Here is a 14,467-nt window from a genome sequence, read left to right on the forward strand (position 1 = left end):
TTATCCCCAATGCTAATCAATATTAGATATACATTATCCCCAATGCTAATCAATATTAGATACACATTATCCCCAATGCTAATTAATATTGGAGAGACATTATCCCCAATGCTAATCAATATTGGATATACATTATCCCCAATGCTAATCAATATTGGATATACATTATCCCCAATGCTAATCAATATTAGATATACATTATCCCCAATGCTAATCAATATTAGATATACATTATCCCCAATGCTAATCAATATTGGATATACATTATCCCCAATGCTAATCAATATTAGATATACATTATCCCCAATGCTAATCAATATTAGATATACATTATCCCCAATGCTAATCAATATTGGATATACATTATCCCCAATGCTAATCAATATTGGAGAGACATTATCCCCAATGCTAATCAATATTAGATACACATTATCCCCAATGCTAATCAATATTAGATATACATTATCCCCAATGCTAATCAATATTGGAGAGACATTATCCCCAATGCTAATCAATATTAGATATACATTATCCCCAATGCTAATCAATATTGGAGAGACATTATCCCAAATGCTAATCAATATTAGATACACACTATCCCCAATGCTAATCAATATTGGAGAGACATTATCCCCAATGCTAATCAATATTAGATACACATTATCCCCAATGCTAATCAGTGAAAACGTCTGTTAAATTCGCTGCTCTGTTGTTGTTTGTTTACAGCAGGTCTTGTCATAGGGGAAGTGTCAGAGGACCTCTGGTATTGTTACATCACATCATGTTCTAGAATAAAAGGGTTTTAAACATGGCGTCCGTTCTAAGAACGTAGCCAAACTCTCTTGATAGATGGCTCTGCTTCTTGCTATAGAACTAGCCTCTGTCAACAACAACAACAACTCGGATGTTCTGGTTTTCAGGGGAAACGGGAAGAGGGCCTGTGACGCTACTTCCTCTTTTGGACGTTCACAAGGAAACACTCCATCTTAACTCCTCCTCCACATTTACTGGATTGGTTGAACAGTGCAGAAGAGAACCTCCCCCAACATTTTTTAAATTCTAGTTTCAGACCAGTATGTAGGGGATCTAGTTTCAGACCAGTATGTAGGGGGATCTAGTTCCAGACCAGTATGTAGAGGATCTAGTTCCAGACCAGTATGTAGGGGATCTAGTTCCAGACCAGTATGTAGGGGATCTAGTTCCAGACCAGTATGTAGGGGGATCTAGTTTCAGACCAGTATGTAGGGGGATCTAGTTCCAGACCAGTATGTAGAGGGATCTAGTTTCAGACCAGTATGTAGGGGATCTAGTTCCAGACCAGTATGTAGGGGATCTAGTTCCAGACCAGTATGTAGGGGATCTAGTTCCAGACCAGTATGTAGGGGGATCTAGTTTCAGACCAGTATGTAGGGGATCTAGTTCCAGACCAGTATGTAGGGGATCTAGTTCCAGACCAGTATGTAGGGGATCTAGTTCCAGACCAGTATGTAGGGGGATCTAGTTCCAGACCAGTATGTAGGGGATCTAGTTCCAGACCAGTATGTAGGGGATCTAGTTCCAGACCAGTATGTAGGGGGATCTAGTTTCAGACCAGTATGTAGGGGATCTAGTTCCAGACCAGTATGTAGGGGATCTAGTTTCAGACCAGTATGTAGGGGATCTAGTTCCAGACCAGTATGTAGGGGATCTAGTTTCAGACCAGTATGTAGGGGGTCTGGTGTCAGACCAGTATGTAGGGGGATCTAGTTCCAGACCAGTATGTAGGGGATCTAGTTCCAGACCAGTATGTAGAGGGATCTAGTTCCAGACCAGTATGTAGAGGATCTAGTTTCAGACCAGTATGTAGGGGATCTAGTTCCAGACCAGTATGTAGAGGATCTAGTTTCAGACCAGTATGTAGGGGGATCTAGTTCCAGACCAGTATGTAGAGGATCTAGTTTCAGACCAGTATGTAAGGGATCTAGTTCCAGACCAGTATGTAGGGGATCTAGTTTCAGACCAGTATGTAGGGGATCTAGTTCCAGACCAGTATGTAGGGGATCTAGTTCCAGACCAGTATGTAGGGGATCTAGTTCCAGACCAGTATGTAGGGGGATCTAGTTTCAGACCAGTATGTAGGGGATCTAGTTCCAGACCAGTATGTAGGGGATCTAGTTTCAGACCAGTATGTAGGGGATCTAGTTCCAGACCAGTATGTAGGGGATCTAGTTTCAGACCAGTATGTAGGGGATCTAGTTCCAGACCAGTATGTAGGGGATCTAGTTCCAGACCAGTATGTAGGGGATCTAGTTCCAGACCAGTATGTAGGGGGATCTAGTTTCAGACCAGTATGTAGGGGATCTAGTTCCAGACCAGTATGTAGGGGATCTAGTTTCAGACCAGTATGTAGGGGATCTAGTTCCAGACCAGTATGTAGGGGATCTAGTTCCAGACCAGTATGTAGGGGATCTAGTTTCAGACCAGTATGTAGGGGGATCTAGTTTCAGACCAGTATGTAGGGGGATCTAGTTCCAGACCAGTATGTAGGGGATCTAGTTTCAGACCAGTATGTAGGGGGATCTAGTTTCAGACCAGTATCTAGGGGGATCTAGTTCCAGACCAGTATCTAGGGGGATCTAGTTCCAGACCAGTATGTAGAGGGATCTAGTTCCAGACCAGTATGTAGGGGATCTAGTTCCAGACCAGTATGTAGGGGGATCTAGTTTCAGACCAGTATGTAGGGGGATCTAGTTTCAGACCAGTATGTAGAGGGATCTAGTTTCAGACCAGTATGTAGGGGGATCTAGTTCCAGACCAGTATGTAGGGGATCTAGTTTCAGACCAGTATGTAGGGGATCTAGTTCCAGACCAGTATGTAGAGGGATCTAGTTTCAGACCAGTATGTAGGGGGATCTAGTTCCAGACCAGTATGTAGAGGGATCTAGTTCCAGACCAGTATGTAGGGGATCTAGTTCCAGACCAGTATGTACGGGGATCTAGTTTCAGACCAGTATGTACGGGGATCTAGTTTCAGACCAGTATGTAGAGGGATCTAGTTCCAGACCAGTATGTAGGGGATCTAGTTCCAGACCAGTATGTAGAGGGATCTAGTTCCAGACCAGTATGTAGGGGGATCTAGTTTCAGACCAGTATGTAGGGGATCTAGTTCCAGACCAGTATGTAGGGGATCTAGTTCCAGACCAGTATGTAGGGGGATCTAGTTTCAGACCAGTATGTAGGGGATCTAGTTCCAGACCAGTATGTAGGGGATCTAGTTTCAGACCAGTATGTAGGGGGATCTAGTTTCAGACCAGTATGTAGGGGGATCTAGTTTCAGACCAGTATGTAGGGGGATCTAGTTCCAGACCAGTATGTAGGGGGATCTAGTTTCAGACCAGTATGTAGGGGATCTAGTTTCAGACCAGTATGTAGGGGATCTAGTTTCAGACCAGTATGTAGGGGGATCTAGTTTCAGACCAGTATGTAGGGGATCTAGTTTCAGACCAGTATGTAGGGGATCTAGTTTCAGACCAGTATGTAGGGGATCTAGTTCCAGACCAGTATGTAGGGGATCTAGTTCCAGACCAGTATGTAGGGGATCTAGTTTCAGACCAGTATGTAGGGGGATCTAGTTCCAGACCAGTATCTAGGGGGATCTAGTTTCAGACCAGTATGTAGGGGGATCTTGTTCCAGACCAGTATGTAGGGGATCTAGTTTCAGACCAGTATGTAGGGGATCTAGTTTCAGACCAGTATGTAGAGGGATCTAGTTACAGACCAGTATGTAGGGGATCTAGTTCCAGACCAGTATCTAGGGGGATCTAGTTCCAGACCAGTATGTAGGGGATCTAGTTTCAGACCAGTATGTAGAGGGATCTAGTTTCAGACCAGAATGTAGGGGGTTCTAGTTCGAGACCAGTATGTAGGGGGGATCTAGTTTCAGATCAGTATGTAGGGGGATCTAGTTCCAGACCAGTATGTAGAGGGATCTAGTTCCAGACCAGTATGTAGGGGATCTAGTTTCAGACCAGTATGTAGGGGGATCTAGTTCCAGACCAGTATGTAGAGGGATCTAGTTCCAGACCAGTATGTAGGGGATCTAGTTCCAGACCAGTATGTAGAGGAATCTAGTTTCAGACCAGTATGTAGAGGGATCTAGTTTCAGACCAGTATGTAGAGGGATCTAGTTCCAGACCAGTATGTAGGGGATCTAGTTCCAGACCAGTATGTAGGGGATCTAGTTTCAGACCAGTATGTAGAGGGATCTAGTTCCAGACCAGTATGTAGGGGGATCTAGTTCCAGACCAGTATGTAGGGGGATCTAGTTCCAGACCAGTATGTAGGGGGATCTAGTTCCAGACCAGTATGTAGGGGATCTAGTTCCAGACCAGTATGTAGGGGGATCTAGTTCCAGACCAGTATGTAGGGGATCTAGTTCCAGACCAGTATGTAGGGGGATCTAGTTTCAGACCAGTATGTAGGGGGATCTAGTTCCAGACCAGTATGTAGGGGATCTAGTTCCAGACCAGTATGTAGGGGGATCTAGTTCCAGACCAGTATGTAGGGGGATCTAGTTTCAGACCAGTATGTAGGGGGATCTAGTTTCAGACCAGTATGTAGGGGATCTAGTTTCAGACCAGTGTGTAGGGGATCTAGTTCCAGACCAGTATGTAGGGGATCTAGTTCCAGACCAGTATGTAGGGGATCTAGTTTCAGACCAGTATGTAGGGGATCTAGTTCCAGACCAGTATGTAGGGGATCTAGTTCCAGACCAGTATGTAGGGGATCTAGTTCCAGACCAGTATGTAGGGGATCTAGTTCCAGACCAGTATGTAGAGGGATCTAGTTCCAGACCAGTATGTAGGGGATCTAGTTCCAGACCAGTATGTAGGGGATCTAGTTCCAGACCAGTATGTAGGGGATCTAGTTCCAGACAAGTATGTAGAGGGATCTAGTTCCAGACCAGTATGTAGGGGATCTAGTTCCAGACCAGTATGTAGGGGGATCTAGTTCCAGACCAGTATGTAGGGGATCTAGTTCCAGACCAGTATGTAGGGGGATCTAGTTTCAGACCAGTATGTAGGGGGATCTAGTTCCAGACCAGTATGTAGGGGATCTAGTTCCAGACCAGTATGTAGGGGGATCTAGTTCCAGACCAGTATGTAGGGGGATCTAGTTTCAGACCAGTATGTAGGGGATCTAGTTTCAGACCAGTATGTAGGGGGATCTAGTTCCAGACCAGTATGTAGGGGATCTAGTTTCAGACCAGTGTGTAGGGGATCTAGTTCCAGACCAGTATGTAGGGGATCTAGTTCCAGACCAGTATGTAGGGGATCTAGTTTCAGACCAGTATGTAGGGGATCTAGTTCCAGACCAGTATGTAGGGGATCTAGTTCCAGACCAGTATGTAGGGGATCTAGTTCCAGACCAGTATGTAGGGGATCTAGTTCCAGACCAGTATGTAGGGGGATCTAGTTCCAGACCAGTATGTAGGGGATCTAGTTCCAGACCAGTATGTAGGGGGATCTAGTTTCAGACCAGTATGTAGAGGGATCTAGTTCCAGACCAGTATGTAGGGGATCTAGTTCCAGACCAGTATGTAGGGGATCTAGTTCCAGACCAGTATGTAAGGGGATCTAGTTTCAGACCAGTATGTAGAGGGATCTAGTTCCAGACCAGTATGTAGGGGGATCTAGTTCCAGACCAGTATGTAGGGGATCTAGTTCCAGACCAGTATGTAGGGGGATCTAGTTCCAGACCAGTATGTAGGGGGTTCTAGTTCCAGACCAGTATGTAGGGGATCTAGTTCCAGACCAGTATGTAAGGGGATCTAGTTTCAGACCAGTATGTAGAGGGATCTAGTTCCAGACCAGTATGTAGGGGGGATCTAGTTCCAGACCAGTATGTAGGGGATCTAGTTCCAGACCAGTATGTAGGGGGATCTAGTTCCAGACCAGTATGTAGGGGGTTCTAGTTCCAGACCAGTATGTAGGGGATCTAGTTCCAGACCTTTCTTTTACACCTGCTACGTTTGGTTACTATAGAATATAATAACTTGCTGTACAATTAAAACAGACGCATTATCCTCACAATGCTTCGTTTTTGTGTGTGTGTGTGTGTGTGTGTGTGTGTGTGTGTGTGTGTGTGTGTGTGTGTGTGTGTGTGTGTGTGTGTGTGTGTGTAGTTGGGTTGCGGAGGAGAAGACGACGGTCAGTATCCTTGACGACATCGGCAGCATGTTCGATGACCTGGCCGACCAGCTGGACGCCATGTTGGAGTAACCGTGACGACAGCTGGCCGTCCCCGTGGCAACGCAGCACGCCTCAGGACTTCCTCCTTCCCTCCGCAGGCACAACGCTCCTCTCCACCTCTCCATCTCTCTCTCTCTCCGTCCTCCTCTGTCTGCTCTCTCCACTAAAGGACAGAGGAGCACTCCGTTACAGAGAGCAGAGGAGAGAACTCTTTACCCACAAGGCCCGTGATGCTAAGCTGTCCTGTCACTGCTTAGCGAACAGTTACAGACCCATGTGATGAATTGTAGTTATGTGATGTGTACATTGTTGGCATGAAGAGCGTTTATATTTACAGAAAAACAGGCTCCTCTCTGAGAGAGAGTCATGCATAAGTTCAGTCATATTATAAATATATATATATATATATATATATATAAAAATATAAACATATAGATATATGATTTGATGTGTTGGGTTTTCTCTGTTGAAAATGGTGACGCTGTTGTGATGTTTATGAAATCGCTGGAATTTTAAATGTGACCAAAATGTAACTCTGCTCCTGAAGTGTGTGTGTGTTCTGGAATAGTGAGTGTTCTGGAATAGTGAGTGTTCTGGAATCATGAGTGTTCTGGAATAGTCAGTGTTCTGGACGGAGAGGAAATTACGGCTGGTTGGAAGTAAAAAAAGGGCTTCGGGAATGGCAGAACTTCCTGTACAAGCACCGCCTCCAGGAGGCCTGCTTCCATAACTCACAGCCTCCCCTGTTATTCACACAGCACAGTGTGAGTCTGGGTTTAGGGCTCAGGGGGGGGTCAAGGGTTCTAGAGGTTAAGCACCACGTTGCCTCTACCGCACAATAGAGAAAAGTATAGTTTAGGTTTACTTAGCGTGGTTACGGGCTGATTGAACTCGGAACGAAGGGCTCTGTTCAGTCTGGAAAGCTGAAGTGTTACAGACGGCGTGACAGAGATGTTAAAAGGTCATCCCCCCCCCATTGAGACGACATACACAGCGTTTAACGTGAACGCTGTCTCCACGCTAGACGCGGCGACGTTGCCTTTAAATTCCAGTCACGCTAAAACGCTGAAATTCCACGATAAAGTTTGAAACAGAGTCCTCACTTCAAGCTGAGGGGGGGGGGTCTGATGGTGGCTCATCTCCAATCCCTCGACTTTACTGCAGAGCCCTCTCTCCTCCCTCACTATTCTCTCTCTCCTCCCTCACTATTCTCTCTCTCCTCCCTCACTATTCTCTCTCTCCTCCCTCACTATTCTCTCTCTCTCCTCCCTCACTATTCTCTCTCTCTCCTCCCTCACTATTCTCTCTCTCTCCTCCCTCAATATTCTCTCTCTCCTCCCTCACTATTCTCTCTCTCCTCCCTCACTATTCTCTCTCTCCTCCCTCACTATTCTCTCTCTCCTTCCTCACTATTCTCTCTCTCCTCCCTCACTATTCTCTCTCTCCTCCCTCACTATTCTCTCTCTCCTCCATCACTATTACCCCTCTCCTCCCTCACTATTCTCTCTCTCTCGCCTCCCTCACTATTCTCTCTCTCCTCCCTCACTATTCTCTCTCTCCTCCCTCACTATTCTCTCTCTCCTCCCTCACTATTCTCTCTCTCTCCTCCCTCACTATTCTCTCTCTCCTCCCTCACTATTCTCTCTCTCCTCCCTCACTATTCTCTCTCTCCTCCCTCACTATTCTCTCTCTCCTCCCTCACTATTCTCTCTCCTCCCTCAGTATTCTCTCTCCTCCCTCAGTATTCTCTCTCTCCTCCCTCACTATTCTCTCTCTCCTCCCTCACTATTCTCTCTCTCTCTCCTCCCTCACTATTCTCTCTCCTCCCTCACTATTCTCTCTCCTCCCTCACTATTCTCTCTCCTCCCTCACTATTCTCTCTCTCCTCCCTCAGTATTCTCTCTCCTCCCTCACTATTCTCTCTCCTCCCTCACTATTCTCTCTCTCCTCCCTCACTATTCTCTCTCTCCTCTCTCACTATTCTCTCTCTCTCCTCCCTCACTATTCTCTCTCTCCTCCCTCACTATTCTCTCTCTCCTCCCTCACTATTCTCTCTCTCCTCCCTCACTATTCTCTCACTCCTCCCTCACTATTCTCTCTCTCCTCCCTCACTATTCTCTCTCTCCTCCCTCACTATTCTCTCTCTCCTCCCTCACTATTCTCTCTCTCCTGCCTCACTATTCTCTCTCTCCTCCCTCACTATTCTCTCTCTCCTCCCTCACTATTCTCTCTCTCCTCCATCACTATTCCCCCTCTCCTCCCTCACTACTCTCTCTCTCCTCCCTCACTATTCTCTCTGTCCTCCCTCACTATTCTCTCTCTCCTCCCTCACTATTCTCTCTCTCCTCCCTCACTATTCTCTCTCTCTCCTCCCTCACTATTCTCTCTCTCCTCCCTCAGTATTCTCTCTCTCCTCCCTCACTATTCTCTCTCTCTCCTCCCTCACTATTCTCTCTCTCCTCCCTCACTATTCTCTCTCTCCTCCCTCACTATTCTCTCTCTCCTCCCTCAGTATTCTCTCTCCTCCCTCACTATTCTCTCTCTTCTCTCCTCCCTCACTATTCTCTCTCTCCTCCCTCAGTATTCTCTCTCCTCCCTCACTATTCTCTCTCTTCTCTCCTCCCTCTATTTTCTCTCCCTTTATTTACAGTATCTCCATCTATTTTCTCCTCTCTCGCTCCTCCATCCCTCCACTCCACCCTATCGCCAGCCCTCACGTTGCCATGACAATCTCCGACATCGTCAGCCTAATCACCGCGGTTACCACACAACGCGTTACCACGCCGACCGGGTTCCAGACAGGAAGAAGAAGATTATGACAGGGCTGTGGTTGTTTTTAAGTGAGCAATGTTATGCTAACGTTTCCTCCCCCCCAACCTGCTAACGTTTCCTCCCCCCCCAACCTGCTAACGTTTCCTCCCCCCCCAACCTGCTAACGTTTCCTCCCCCCCAACCTGCTAACGTTTCCTCCCCCCCCAACCTGCTAACGTTTCCTCCCCCCAACCTGCTAACGTTTCCTCCCCCAACCTGCTAACGTTTCCTCCCCCCAACCTGCTAACGTTTCCTCCCCCCCCAACCTGCTAACGTTTCCTCCCCCCCAACCTGCTAACGTTTCCTCCCCCAACCTGCTAACGTTTCCTCCCCCCCAACCTGCTAACGTTTCCTCCCCCCAACCTGCTAACGTTTCCTCCCCCCCCAACCTGCTAACGTTTCCTCCCCCCAACCTGCTAACGTTTCCTCCCCCCCCAACCTGCTAACGTTTCCTCCCCCCCCAACCTGCTAACGTTAACAGTAAGGTCTATCTGCATCAGACAGACAGACAGACAGAACTCACTACAGCCTCTCTTTACATACTAAGAGAATAGTTTGAATGTTAACATTATGAATATATAGATTATTATGTGGATATTTGCAACAACAAACAAACAAAAAATATGTTTTTAATTTTGATTTTATGATGTGAGCCGTTCTGAAGGCTGTATGTGTTTTAAAGTTGTAAATAATGACATGTTCTGTTATTAATAATAATTTAAAAATGTAAATGATCTTTCTTAGGGTTTTTTTTTTTTTCATGAGAGCTTTATCTGGGCCTGTCTTTATGCCCGGGTGATCCTGGCCTGTCTTTATGTCCGGGTGATCCTGGCCTGTCTTTATGTCCGGGTGATCCTGGCCTGTCTTTATGTCCGGGTGGTCCTGGCCTGTCTTTATGTCCGGGTGATCCTGGCCTGTCTTTATGCCCGGGTGATCCTGGCCTGTCTTTATGCCCGGGTGATCCTGGCCTGTCTTTATGCCCGGGTGATCCTGGCCTGTCTTTATGCCCGGGTGATCCTGGCCTGTCTTTATGCCCGGGTGTTCCTGGCCTGTCTTTATGCCCGGGTGATCCTGGCCTGTCTTTATGCCCGGGTGATCCTGGCCTGTCTTTATGCCCGGGTGATCCCGGGTGGGGTCGATCGGTCATCGAGGTGATCGACCAACCCCAAAGTGCTGCATGTTTAATGACGACAGACACCCGTCTCGATGGCTTGAACCCTGGTCACAAGACAGCATTTATCTTCCTGAGCTAAAGGCTGAGCCAAGGCATTTATCTCTAGGAGCTAAAACAAAGTCTTCATGTTCACAAAATCAACCTCCATTACATCAACCTCCCCAAAAATACAACTTCTGGTCACATGACTCCAGTCCTCTCTCTCTGACTCTCTCTCTCTCTCTCTGACTCTCTCTCTCTCTCTGACTGACTGTCTCTCTCGCTCGCTCTCTCTCTCTCTCTCTGACTCTCTCTCTGACTGACTCTCCCTCTGACTCTCTCTCTCCCTCTGACCCTCTCTCTGACCCTCTCTCTCTCTGACTCTCTCTCTCTCTGACTCTCTCTCTCTCTGACTCTCTCCTGACCCAATCTGAGAGGACGGGTAGAGGAGGCTAGTTAATAACACCAGGGGTTGTACCGCCCTGGGGGAGAAGTCGGCCCTAACCACAGCTCTAGGATCAGCCCCCCCCTCCTCTTAAAGCAAAGGAGGGGAAACATATAACTGGTTCAAGGTCAGCGTCTGTCAGCCCCGCGTGTGTAAATATAACTGGATGTTTTTCAACTCTGCTTTTATCTTCCTGAGTCTCGATCATTCGCCTCGAGAACAGCCATGGTCAAAACGGAGGGGGGCTGAATATTAAATTAGAACAGCCATGGTCAGAACAGAGGGAGGGGCTGAATATTAAATTAGAACAGCCATGGTCAAAACGGAGGGAGGAGGGGCTGAATATTAAATTAGAACAGCCATGGTCAGAACGGAGGGGGGCTGAATATTAAATTAGAACAGCCATGGTCAGAACGGAGGGAGGTGAATACTAAATTAGAACAGCCATGGTCAGAACAGAGGGAGGGGGATATTAAATTAGAACAGCCGTGGTCAAAACGGAGGGAGGGGCTGAATATTAAATTAGAAGAGCCATGGTCAGAACGGAGGGAGGGGCTGAATATTAAATTAGAACAGCCATGGTCAGAACGGAGGGAGGGGCTGAATATTAAATTAGAAGAGCCATGGTCAGAACAGAGGGAGGGGGATAGTAAATTATAGAACAGCCATGGTCAGAACAGAGGGAGGGGCTGAATATTAAATTAGAACAGCCATGGTCAGAACAGAGGGAGGGGCTGAATATTAAATTAGAAGAGCCATGGTCAGAACGGAGGGAGGAGGGGCTGAATATTAAATTAGAACAGCCATGGTCAGAACGGAGGGGGGCTGAATATTAAATTAGAACAGCCATGGTCAGAACAGAGGGAGGGGGATATTAAATTAGAACAGCCATGGTCAGAACGGAGGGAGGGGCTGAATATTAAATTAGAAGAGCCATGGTCAGAACGGAGGGAGGAGGTGAATATTAAATTAGAACAGCCAGGGTCAGAACGGAGGGAGGGGCTGAATATTAAATTAGAAGAGCCATGGTCAGAACGGAGGGAGGGGGATATTAAATTAGAACAGCCATGGTCAGAACAGAGGGAGGTGAATATTAAATTAGAACAGCCATGGTCAGAACGGAGGGAGGGACTGAATATTAAATTAGAACAGCCAGGGTCAGAACGGAGGGAGGGACTGAATATTAAATTAGAACAGCCATGGTCAGAACGGAGGGAGGGACTGAATATTAAATTAGAACAGCCATGGTCAGAACGGAGGGAGGAGGTGAATATTAAATTAGAACAGCCATGGTCAGAACGGAGGGAGGGGCTGAATATTAAATTAGAACAGCCATGGTCAGAACAGAGGGAGGTGAATATTAAATTAGAACAGCCATGGTCAGAACGGAGGGAGGGGCTGAATATTAAATTAGAACAGCCATGGTCAGAACGGAGGGAGGGACTGAATATTAAATTAGAAGAGCCATGGTCAGAACGGAGGGAGGTGAATATTAAATTAGAACAGCCATGGTCAGAACGGAGGGAGGGGCTGAATATTAAATTAGAACAGCCATGGTCAGAACGGAGGGAGGGACTGAATATTAAATTAGAAGAGCCATGGTCAGAACGGAGGGAGGTGAATATTAAATTAGAACAGCCATGGTCAGAACGGAGGGAGGGGCTGAATATTAAATTAGAACAGCCATGGTCAGAACGGAGGGAGGGACCATACTACTCTTCCTGTTCTGTTGTTTTTACTTTCGCCTGTGAGCATCGACAGACCAGAGTGGTTTCTGGGCCCCGCTGCAAGAGAGTGTGTGTGTGTTGTATATACTCTGCTGTGTGGGTGTGTGTGTGTGTGTGTTGTATATCTACTCGTGTGTTGACAGTATGAAACGTGGTGGTCTGTGGGAATGTGGCGGTCTGTGGGAATGTGGCGGTCTGTGGGAATGTGGCGTGTTTGCAGTGATGCATCTATGGACATCCTCTCAGAATAAATAAATGTTCTATACAAACTGTTCCCCTCGACTCTTTTACTACTGTCTGTCTGTCTGTCTGCCTGTCTGCCTGTCTGTGTACAGTTGAAGTCTGTAAACATCCACTTAGGTTGGAGTCATTAAAACTTGTTTTTCAGCCATTCCACAAATTTCTTGTTAACAAACTATAGTTTTGGCAAGTCGGTTAGGACATCTACTTTGTGCATGACACAAGTCATTTTTCCAACAATTGTTTACAGACAGATTATTTCACTTAATCACAATTCCAGTGGGACACCATCCCAACCGTGAAGCATGGAGGTGGCAGCATCATGTTGTGGGGGTGCTTTGCGGCAGGAGGGACTGGTGCACCTCACAAAATAGATGGCATCATGAGGAAAGGAAAATGATGTGGATATATTGAAGCAACATCTCAAGACATCAGTCAGGAAGTTAAAGCTTGGTCGCAAATGGCTCTTCCAATTGGACAATGACCCCCAAGCATACTTCCAAAGTTGTGGCAAAATGGCTTAAGGACAACAAAGTCAAGGTATTGGAGTGGCCATCACAAAGCCCTGACCTCAATCCTATAGACATTTTTTGGGGGAGAACTGAAAAAGCGTGTGTGAGCAAGGAGGCCTACAAACCTGACTCAGTTACACCAGCTCTGTCAGGAGGAATGGGCCAAAATTCACCCAACTTATTATGGGAAGCTTGTGGAAGGCTACCTGAAACGTTTGACCCAAGTTAACCAATTTAAAGGCAATGCTACCAAATACTAATTGAGTGTATGTAAACTTCTGACCTACTGGGAATGTGATGAAAGAAATAAAAGCTGGAATAAATCAATTCTCTCTACTATTATTCTGACATTTCACATCTTTAAAATAAAGTGGTGATCCTAACTGACCTAAGACAGGGAATTTTTACTAGGATTAAATGTCAGGAATTGTGAAACTGAGTTGAAATTTATTTGGCAAAGGTGTATGTAAACTTCCAACTTCAACTGTACGTCTGTCTGCGTCCAACACCAACATTCACCTACGCTACCAGCCTTCAGACCAGTGTTATCACAGAACGACCAGCCTTCACACCAGCCTTCACACCAGCCTTCACACCAGCCTTCAGACCAGCCTTCAGACCAGCCTTCAGACCAGCCTTCAGACCAGCCTTCAGACCAGTGTTATCACAGAACGACCAGCCTTCAGATTCAGACCAGCCTTCAGACCAGCCTTCAGACCAGCCTTCACACCAGCCTTCACACCAGCCTTCACACCAGCCTTCACACCAGCCTTCACACCAGCCTTCACACCAGCCTTCACACCAGCCTTCACACCAGCCTTCACACCAGCCTTCACACCAGCCTTCAGACCAGCCTTCAGACCAGCCTTCAGACCAGCCTTCAGACCAGTGTTATCACAGAACGACCAGCCTTCAGATTCAGACCAGCCTTCACACCAGCCTTCACACCAGCCTTCACACCAGCGTTATCACAGAACACAACACACAGAGAACTGAAGGCAGTTCTCCCAGAATACACCTTGGTCTTCACTGTACTAAACGAAGCATCCTGTGGTTTTAGTGTGTGAATTCTTTACTGAAATGTAACCAGCACTATTCTCTACTACCTTCCGTCGATGACACATGAGACTGTTAGATGAGCAGTACCACCGAGGCCCAGAGGGGGGCAGCAGTACCACCGAGGCCCAGAGGGGGCAGCAGTACCACCGAGGCCCAGAGGGGGCGCAGTACCACCGAGCCCAGGGGGCAGCAGTACCACCGAGGCCCAGAGGGAGGCAGCAGTACCACCGAGGCCCAGAGGGGGGGCAGCAGTACCACCGAGGCCCAGAGGGGGCAGCAGTACCACCAGC

The sequence above is a fragment of the Salmo salar genome, unplaced genomic scaffold (genome assembly GCF_905237065.1).
Source record: "Salmo salar unplaced genomic scaffold, Ssal_v3.1, whole genome shotgun sequence".
Classification (NCBI taxonomy): domain Eukaryota; kingdom Metazoa; phylum Chordata; class Actinopteri; order Salmoniformes; family Salmonidae; genus Salmo; species Salmo salar.